We start from the raw sequence: 8,988 nt of genomic DNA, 5'->3' as shown, positions 1-8,988 counted from the left end.
GTTACATAGAATTGTGTGCTGGAGGCAGAGGCTGGGGGGAGGTAGGTGAGGACAGGACGAACCCTCTCCCTGATGGAGGGCGCGAGGATGAAATGAGGGCAGACGTGAACAAAACGGAAGATAATCCGTTGAGGGCAGCTTTGGTGGTGGAGGAAGGGAGGACCCTTTCTTTGAAAAAAAAGATGATATCTCCTTTTTTCTTGAATGAAACGTCTTATCCTGAAAGCAGACGCGGCGGAGACGGAGGAATTGAGAGAAGAGGATGGCATTTCACAAGTAACGGGGTGGGAAGCGGTATAGTCCAGATAGCTGTGAGAGTCTCCGTGTTCAAAGTAGATATATCAGTAGACAAGCTGCCTTCAGAGATAGAGACAAAGATATAAAAAAAAGGAGGGAGGTGTCGGATAAGGGCCAGGTAAATTGTTGTGCAGGGTGGAAGTTGGAGGCAAAACTGATGAAGTGGATGAGCTCCGCATGGGTGCAGAAAACTGCAGCACTGCTGTCGGTTATGTAGCGGAGGAAAAATTATGGAGCGATACCAACGTAGGCTGGAAGATAGACTGCTCCTGGAAGCCGACAAACAGACAGGCATATTTGCGACCCCTGCCAGTGTTTATGGCTACACCTTTTGTTTGAAGGAAATGGGAGGAGTCGAAGGAGAAATTATTGAGTTCCTCCAGACGGAGATGCGTAGTGGCAGAGGAGAGCTGGTTGGGTCTGGTATCCAGATGGAAGCGGAGAACTTTAAGGCCATTAATTAATAGTTTTAATGTGTAGCTTTTTGTTCATTGATGCTGTTGTATTGTTCAGATCTACTCTGAAAGCCAGCAGGTACATGAATGCCAGAGTAGTCGATGTTGACATGTACGTAATTAGATAATGATACTACTTTGGACTTTGAACGTGCTCTCCGTGTTCCTATTGCCCACTATTAATTGCTTATATCTGGCTTTCATCAGATTTTGGAATGCTGGGAGCACACAACCCGCCGTCCTCACTCGTTTTCCATTGGATGTGAGTCTATTCCACACCAAAATTGTTATCTGGTGACGGCCCTCGGAAGCGACCGAGTCAGGTTGTCGGATGGATCAGAAAGGAGGACGAGAATGAAATAAGTCCGGGCGCCGGTCCTGCTACCTGCAGACTTTCCATGTCGATCAGTGCCAGGGCGCCGGGCCAGCGTCCTGGAGCTCAGTGATTGAGAGCCCCCTCAGCTCACGTAGATCAGTAGCTCAGGAAGCAAGCCCCACTCCGCCTTCTCCAGGACAGCAGGGAAACGGCAGGCTCCATTGTCTCTGACGCTGAGGCCCACCTGGCGATCTTGGGGTTTGTGGTCGCGATGTGAAGAAACCCTGTGCCGCTGTAATTGAGTCTCTCGCCACTAAAGTGCCCGCATGGAGTTCAGGGTGGAAGGTCACTGAGCTAAATATGAACTCTGTTTCTCTCTTCACAGATGCTGACGTATCTGCTGAGTATATCCAGCAGTTTCCGCTTTTAGTTCAGGATCAACTCTGTTTCTCTGACTCCGGATCTCTGCTGACCCTGTCGCATGTGGAGAACATGGTAATCGTAGCCGAGTGGCTCAGGTATTGGACTGGAAATCCATTGGGTTGACTCCGGGAAGATTCGAATCCTGTCCACTACAATGAATGGCCGAGCAGACTCGAAAGGCAGAATCACCCGCTCCATCTTCTGTTTTCTATCTTTCAACGTCCAGCCTTTGCGATTTGCTACTCAGTTTTACTATTAAGGATGAGGTTATGGAGTACTTGGTGACACAGGACAAGATCAGACAAAGTAAGTATGGTTTCTTTAAGGAAAAGTATTTTGAAAAGTCTTGGGCTGCTCATCTCAGAAAAGATGTGCTGGTATTGGAGATGATGGAGAGGAGGTTCACAAGGATGACCACGGAAATGAAAGGGTTATCATATGAGGAACATTTGATAGCTCTGGGTCTGTACTCAATGGAATTTAGAAGGATTAGGTGGGATCTTATTGAAACCTTTCGAATGTTGAAAGGCCTGGACAGAGTAGATATGGGAAAAGATATTCCCTACGGTGGTGGAGTTAAGGATAAGAGGTCGCAGTCTCAAGAGAGAGAGGCGTCTATTTCAAGCAGAGATGCAGACGCAAACATCGGCGGATACGAGGTCGTTGGGGGTATTGAAGGCAGAGCGAGATATTCTCTTGGCTGGACAAGGCATCAAAGCCTATGAGAGAAGGCGGGGGACTGGGACTGAAGAGGGGAAACATAGATCAGCCATGATGAAATGGTGATGCAGACTCGATGAGCCACATAACCTAATTCTGCTCCTGTACCTTATGATCTGCGGGATCAGATTGAAGATTTCATCATAAATTCGACATCGGGGATGTAGCTCAGTGGGAAAGCGCATGCTTCGCATGTATGAAGTCCTAGGTTCAATCCCCGGCATCTCCACAGAATGTTTTATAAATGAGCGGAAAACAGATGAAGAACTTACTCTACGCTCAGCCTTCATTTCCCTCATTGAAGTACGGGATAAGCCTGTAACATGTGGGAGAGTTAAGAACGGGCTCTTGCTGTATCCGTGGGGAAACTCAAATAACATTGCGCAACATTCATTGCACAGCAATTCCAGTTACTCTGTGAAGCACAGTGTCTCAGCGGATCCGCGGAACCCATAACCTCCAGGTCGATGGATCGAAACCATCTTCTGCTGTATTCATCACTTATCAGTGCGTTTTAACACCGTGACCTGTCACATTATGCGCAGATACTTGGGAATCCACCGGCTTCCAGTTGAATAATGGAAGGAGAAATGAAGAAAGATTTTAAATTACATGTGTGCAACTGTCGGAGATGAGTATTTCTGGTTTATTTGAGACTTTTGGTTCTGCTGTGTACAATATAGTTTCGTAGGCACACACTCATCCACACAGGTTTTAATGATGTCAATGACAGCTGCGGCGTAACCCATTGAGACTCTAAGATGAATCCCTGAATACAGTCCTGTCTACAGATTTAAAGCTCTCCTACAAGAGCCGCTGCACCTCCCTTGTCCATATCTATTTAGTCCTCAGTACTGATACTGCGGACATCAGTGCCTACCTATATCTACGGAGTAGAAATAGAGCCAGACTTTCCAGTGTGGACAAAGTGGAAAATCTGGAAAAATAGTTTCCTGCATCAGTAAAATCCTGTTGATGAATGTTCCCTTTCCCAAAACACAATCATGCCGGAATGGAAACTTTATGCAATGAACAGCTGAATCGGAAACGATTCCGAGGACTCTCCCGTCGCACAGTAAAAAGCGCGTCTGTGAAATGCGCCAGTGCCACAGTCAGCGAACAAACATTGGGTGACTCAATGAAGTATCCTCTCCTCGGAAATCTCAATATCAGATCGCTCTTTCGCACTGAATTTTCGTTAGTTTAGTGGTTAGTATCCCCATCTGCACTGGGAAGACGGGGTCAATTTCCCCGTCAGGGAAATGTTTTTGCTCTTTCCATATTAAATGTAATTGTAACTCGAATTGAAAAGGGTTAAAGAGGTTAAATCCGAGTTTGGGGTTGAAGTGATCCGTTGTTTGGGGATGTGAAACAGTCGATCTGCAGTGATCCCGGGAAGGGAGAGTCGGCCGAGAGGACGGGACTTTGTGTTCAGCTTCGTGAAATCTCCCCTCAGCGACTCTGTATCTCAGAGTTATTCGGCGTAACACGCGGAGACAGAGAACAATGTTTCCAGAAATATTTACTTCATCCGCCTCTGCCACATTTTAAAAGTTAAACAAAGACTGTTCTTGAGCTCGATTTAAGGTTTACAGTTCAAAGAGTCAGAAAGGAGAGAGCGAGTGGAATCGGTGCCTTCACCCAGCTCAGGCCACCCTGCAGAGACTCCGTGAGACTCCTTCCGTCTGACTGCGAGCTCGGAGCTGTGAAAGTTCATCGACCCGAAACGTGAACTCTGTATCTCCCTCCAGAATCGCTTCCTAATCTGCAGAGTATTCCCGGCTGTTTCAGCGTTTAGTTCAGGAACAGTCCTGTTTCTCTGACCCCGGGATCGGTGGTGTCCTCATCGGTCCCGGGACAGAGTGATTACATCCCATGTAAAATATCTTTCCTTGAGGAGTGTGTACTCGTGGCCGAAGTTTTTGGCGATGTACTGGGAATCTATTGTTATTTCCCCTTCTAATTCTGACAAGTTTGTGGTTCGAACGTTTTCTGTTTCACGTTGTCTGCTAACTTCTGATGCAAACCATTCATGCAGATTGTGAAAAGCCGGGTCACACTATCAATTACCAGTCACCATCTTCTAACGTTGGAATGGTAGATTTTCCCGGCTTGTCTTTGTGGCGCAATCGGTGAGCGCGTTCGGCTGTTAACCGGAAGCTTGGTGGATCGAGCCCACCCAGGGACGCAGGTGCTCCAGCAGCTTTTGCTGCGCGTTGTATTGCCCACCGGAAAATGCTGCGCTGTCCGGAGACCGGCGTTCCCTTCACGTTCAGTGGGATTTAATCTTTTTGTCATGTGCCGAGATACAGCGAAAAGCTTCTCTTTCACACTGTTCATAGAGATCAAATCATTACACAGTGTATTGAGAGAGAACAATGTAAAACAAACACAGAATACAGAATAAAGTGTGACAGAGAGAGAGAGAAAGCACCGTGCGGGTAAATAATTAGGTGCAGCATCACAACGGCGTAGATTGCGAGGGCAAGTGTCCATCTTGTTCTACTCGGGCACCATTCAATAGACATAACAGAGGAGCTGAAGGTATCCTTGAGCTGTAGTACGTGCTGTCCGACACATTCAGCCGGATAGAGGAATGAGAAGAGAGAATACCCGGGGTGCATTATATCTTTTTATCAGGAGTACGTAAGATCCACTTCTCTTTGACCATGAAGTGTATGTTTCCTCGAGCTACATCCTCGGAACTAACGGAATTGCCGGGTCTAATCCCGTGGTTTTGATTTAGTTTAATTTTGAGCCCTCGATCTTTCAGTTGAAGTCTAATCGTTTTGCATGCCACATAGGGCCCCGGTCATATTATTTTCACTCTGGATGTCCAGTCCCTATAGACATCCACCCCCGAGAAAGAAGGCCACAAATCTCTCCGCTTCCGTCTAGATACCAGTCCCAACCAGATCTCCTATACCACCATGCACCTCCGTCAGGCGGAACTTGTCTCTACTTAATAATTTGTCCTTCGATTCCTCCCTTTCTTTCAAACAAAAGGTGTAACCATAGACACTGGCATGAGTCCCAGCTATGCCTGTCTGTTTGTCGGCTATGTGGAGCAGTCTATCTTCCAACCTACATTGGTATCCCTCCTATTTTTTCCTACGCTGCATAACCGAGAGCAGTGCTCTGTTTTCCACACCCATGCGGAGCTCATCCACTTCATCAGCTTTGCCTCCAACTTCCACACAGCCCAAAAGTCTATCTGCCATATCGGGCATCTCCCTCCCTTTTCTCGATCTCTCTGTCTCTATCTCTGAAGACACCGTGCCTACCGAAATCTATTTTGAACACAGAGACTCTCACAGCTACCTGGACTATACCTCTTCACACCCCATTGCTTGTAAAAATGCCATCCCATTCTCTCAATTCCTCCGTCTCCGCCACATCTTCTCTCAGGGTGAGGCGTTTCGTTAAAGAACAAAGGAGATATTATCTTTTTTCAAAGAAAGGAGCTTCCCTTCCTGCACCATCAAAGCTGCCGTCAACAGAATCTCTTCCATTTTGCTCACGTCTTCGCCCCTCCCCTCCACTCCATCCTCGCGTCCTCCACCAGGGAGAGGGTTCGTCTTCTCCTCACCTACCTCCCCCCAGCCCCCGCCTCCAGCACACAATTATATTTAACTTCCGTCACCTCCGGCGGGATCCCACCACCAAACACATCTTCCCAACCCCCTCTACTTTCTGCTTTCTGCAAGGGTCGCTCCCTTCGTGAATCCCGTGCGCGTTCGTCCCTCCCCGCTGATCTCTCGCCTGGCACTTATCCTTGCAAGTGAAACAAGTGCTACACCTGCCCCTACACATCCTCCCTCACGACCATTCTGGGTCCCAAGCAGTCCTTATAGGTAAGTAGACACTTGAGATGTGAGTCTTTCGGCGTCATCTACTGTATCCAGTGCTCCCGGTGTGGCCTGCTGTATATCTGTTGGACCTGACACAGATTGGGAGACCGCTTCGCCGAGCACCGGCACGACGTCCACCAGAAAAAAGCGAGATCTCCCGGTGGCTTCTACTACTACTACGTCGCATCTGGCCTGCGACGTAAGGCATAAGGCTCCCAGTGGCCACCCATTTTAATTCAACTTCTCATTCCATTTCTCACATGGCAGCCTATGGCCTCCTGTACTGTCGTGATGAGCCCGCACTCAGGGTGGAGGAGCAACACATCATATTTGTCCATTTGCCACCAACCTGATGGCAGGAACATCGATTTCTTGAACTTCTGGTAATACCTCCTCCTTCACCAATCAACGTTCCAGATCTTTACTTCACCCCCTGCACCCCACCACCCACTGGTTTCACCTATCACCTTGTGTTTCTTCCTCCCCTCCTCTCACCTTCTAACTCCGATTCCTCATTTTTTTTTTCTTCAGTCCTGATGATGGTACTCAGCCCGAAACGCCGACTGTACTCCTTTCCATAAATACTGCCTGACCTGCTGAGTTCCTCCAGCATTTTGTGTGTGTCGCTTGGCTTTCGATCATCTGCGATGTTCTCTTTGTCACTCTCTCCATATCGCTCCGCACATACATATTCATATGCATATGTAGAAACATCGTCTCTACCACCATCGCTCCATGATGTTGTATGAGATTCGAGTAGTGAAGCGTCTCCCATGTTTCCATGTGACTCGACCTGTCAAGGAGCAGCTTCCTGCCGGATCATTCCTCACTCTGCTGCAGGTCCTATTCCGGTAATTAATGTCGCCATCCTCCAGCAGTTCGGAGTTCTACAACACCCGTTGAGTCTCCTCCGGGAATCAGATTGAGTTAAAGCAGACTCCTGAATGAGTCGAAGGGCTACTGATGGGGTCCTGCCTCGCGCATCAGCAAATGGGAAAACAAATCCTAATTATAAATGTCCTTGCAAACTACACGCTGATGGGATCCCTTCCTTTGGCCAGTCCTTGAACAGTAAGTGACTGAATCGCGAAAGAATCCTGAGACCCTCCAGTCACACAGTGGGAGGGGACGGGTAAAAAGCGGCAGATCCACACTCAATAAACAAACGTCAGGGTGACTCTGTGAGTTCTCCTGTACTCTGAAATCTGTGTGACAGATTTCATATCGTTGTATATCCTCGTTAGTTCAGTGGTTAGTATCCCCGCCCGTCACGTGGGAGACGGGGGTTCAGTTCCCCGTTGGGGAGACAGTTTCCTGCTTCAAATGTAAAACGACCAAACAAAACACGGTGTTGAAATGATCAGTTCTTGCTCATTGAGACTATGGAACAAGTCTGCAGTGAGCTCAGAACGTGAGAGTTTCCCAAGAAAAAGAGGCGACAGTTCGTTTCAAACTATTTCCCCAAACATTCCCTCAGCGAGTCTGTATCAGGGCGCCGTTCGGGGTCACACCCCGTCACTCCGAATACATTAAACCGGGGCTGTTGCTGTAAGATATCAACTCCCGTACGGTCCCAGCAATCGTGCCGTCTCCCTCAGTGCGTCTGTGTGACTGTGTGGAGAAGACAGGGAAAGGGACACCTGCAACAATTTGCAGAGAACGATCGAAGTTGGGATATGTTTAATTCCACGTTTAAAGCGAGCCCCTGCCAGGTCCGGAGGCGCTTCGCACTTTGGCGACAGTCGCGGGGGCTGGGTGGCGGTTTGCAACATATAAAATGTGACTGAGGGGTGCCAATGTTGGGAAAGTCAGATGCGGCAGATGGGGTGTTAAGTGATAGTATGGAATCGATTTGGCAAGAAATAAGTGGAAAATGAGTCGGGACAGATGGGGAGGGACGCCCGGTAAGGGAAGAAGGACTCGTGTAGAAGATATTGTCGATTTCATGACAATGATTGCTTTCATATCTTGTGGTGATAAACATCTTCATCTAGTTAGATTAACTACTGCTATTCAGAAGGGTATTGGTAACGTCAGCGGTATGTCTGAGCAATGAGCAGGTGCAGGCTACATGTGTGGGAACAGGAGACATTGGTGAAAATGAAGACTCTGGACGGAAGTAAAATTGTCAGTACATTGGTAGGAGAAACGAAGATTCAGGATGTTCTTTCATTTGTACCTGAGTGTGTGTTTGTGTGTGGAGCATCGTAGGACAACCTGAGAGGGGGTAAGATAGCTTTGGCTAAGAGATTACAGACTTTGAGAGAAGGGAAAGTGTTTGCCCGTTCTGTTGTGCTTTTCTGATGAATTCAGGCTGCATTCGTTATTCTGTCAAACGGGTTGACCCTCCGCCGTTGCGTTGATTTAAATGTCAAGGGTGGGACATGTTCGTTCTTCTTGCAGGGGGAAATTGCGATGTGCAAAATACGGAGGGGGACATGAATATGGGGATTGTGACGTTGGTGCTGATGCAAGAGGCCGTATCTGTGCGCATGCTCAGAGAGCTGCACATTTAGGTTGTCCAGCTTTACAAAAGGCTTCAGATGTTCAGAAGGTGAAACTAACGAATACCATTTCTCCTGCTGAATCCACCAGAATTCATTTCTCTGCATATGGTGGATGTTGGATTAAAACAGGCACTTACGAGCATTCAGATGGAGGAAGACCACGGAGAGATGTGAAAGGGGGCAATGTGGGAGATGAGGCATGTCGTGAAGTGTTGATTCGTAAAAATAGATTTTCTTGTGGTATTGTGTGCTGTGGCTAATGGAAGAGTGTAGGTGGGAAAGAAATCGGATAGATTCAGAATAGTGATGGATACAGCATGAAAGTGTTTGAGATTAGTGGAGACTCCTGCAGAACAGGTGCATGAAGTACTTTGGAGAGAAGATTTAAGAATTGGTGGTAGAAAGAGTGGGCTGCTGGT

This window comes from Mobula birostris, chromosome 28 (assembly GCF_030028105.1).
Source record: "Mobula birostris isolate sMobBir1 chromosome 28, sMobBir1.hap1, whole genome shotgun sequence".
Lineage (NCBI taxonomy): Eukaryota > Metazoa > Chordata > Chondrichthyes > Myliobatiformes > Myliobatidae > Mobula > Mobula birostris.
Note: the sequence above shows the minus strand (reverse complement) of the source record.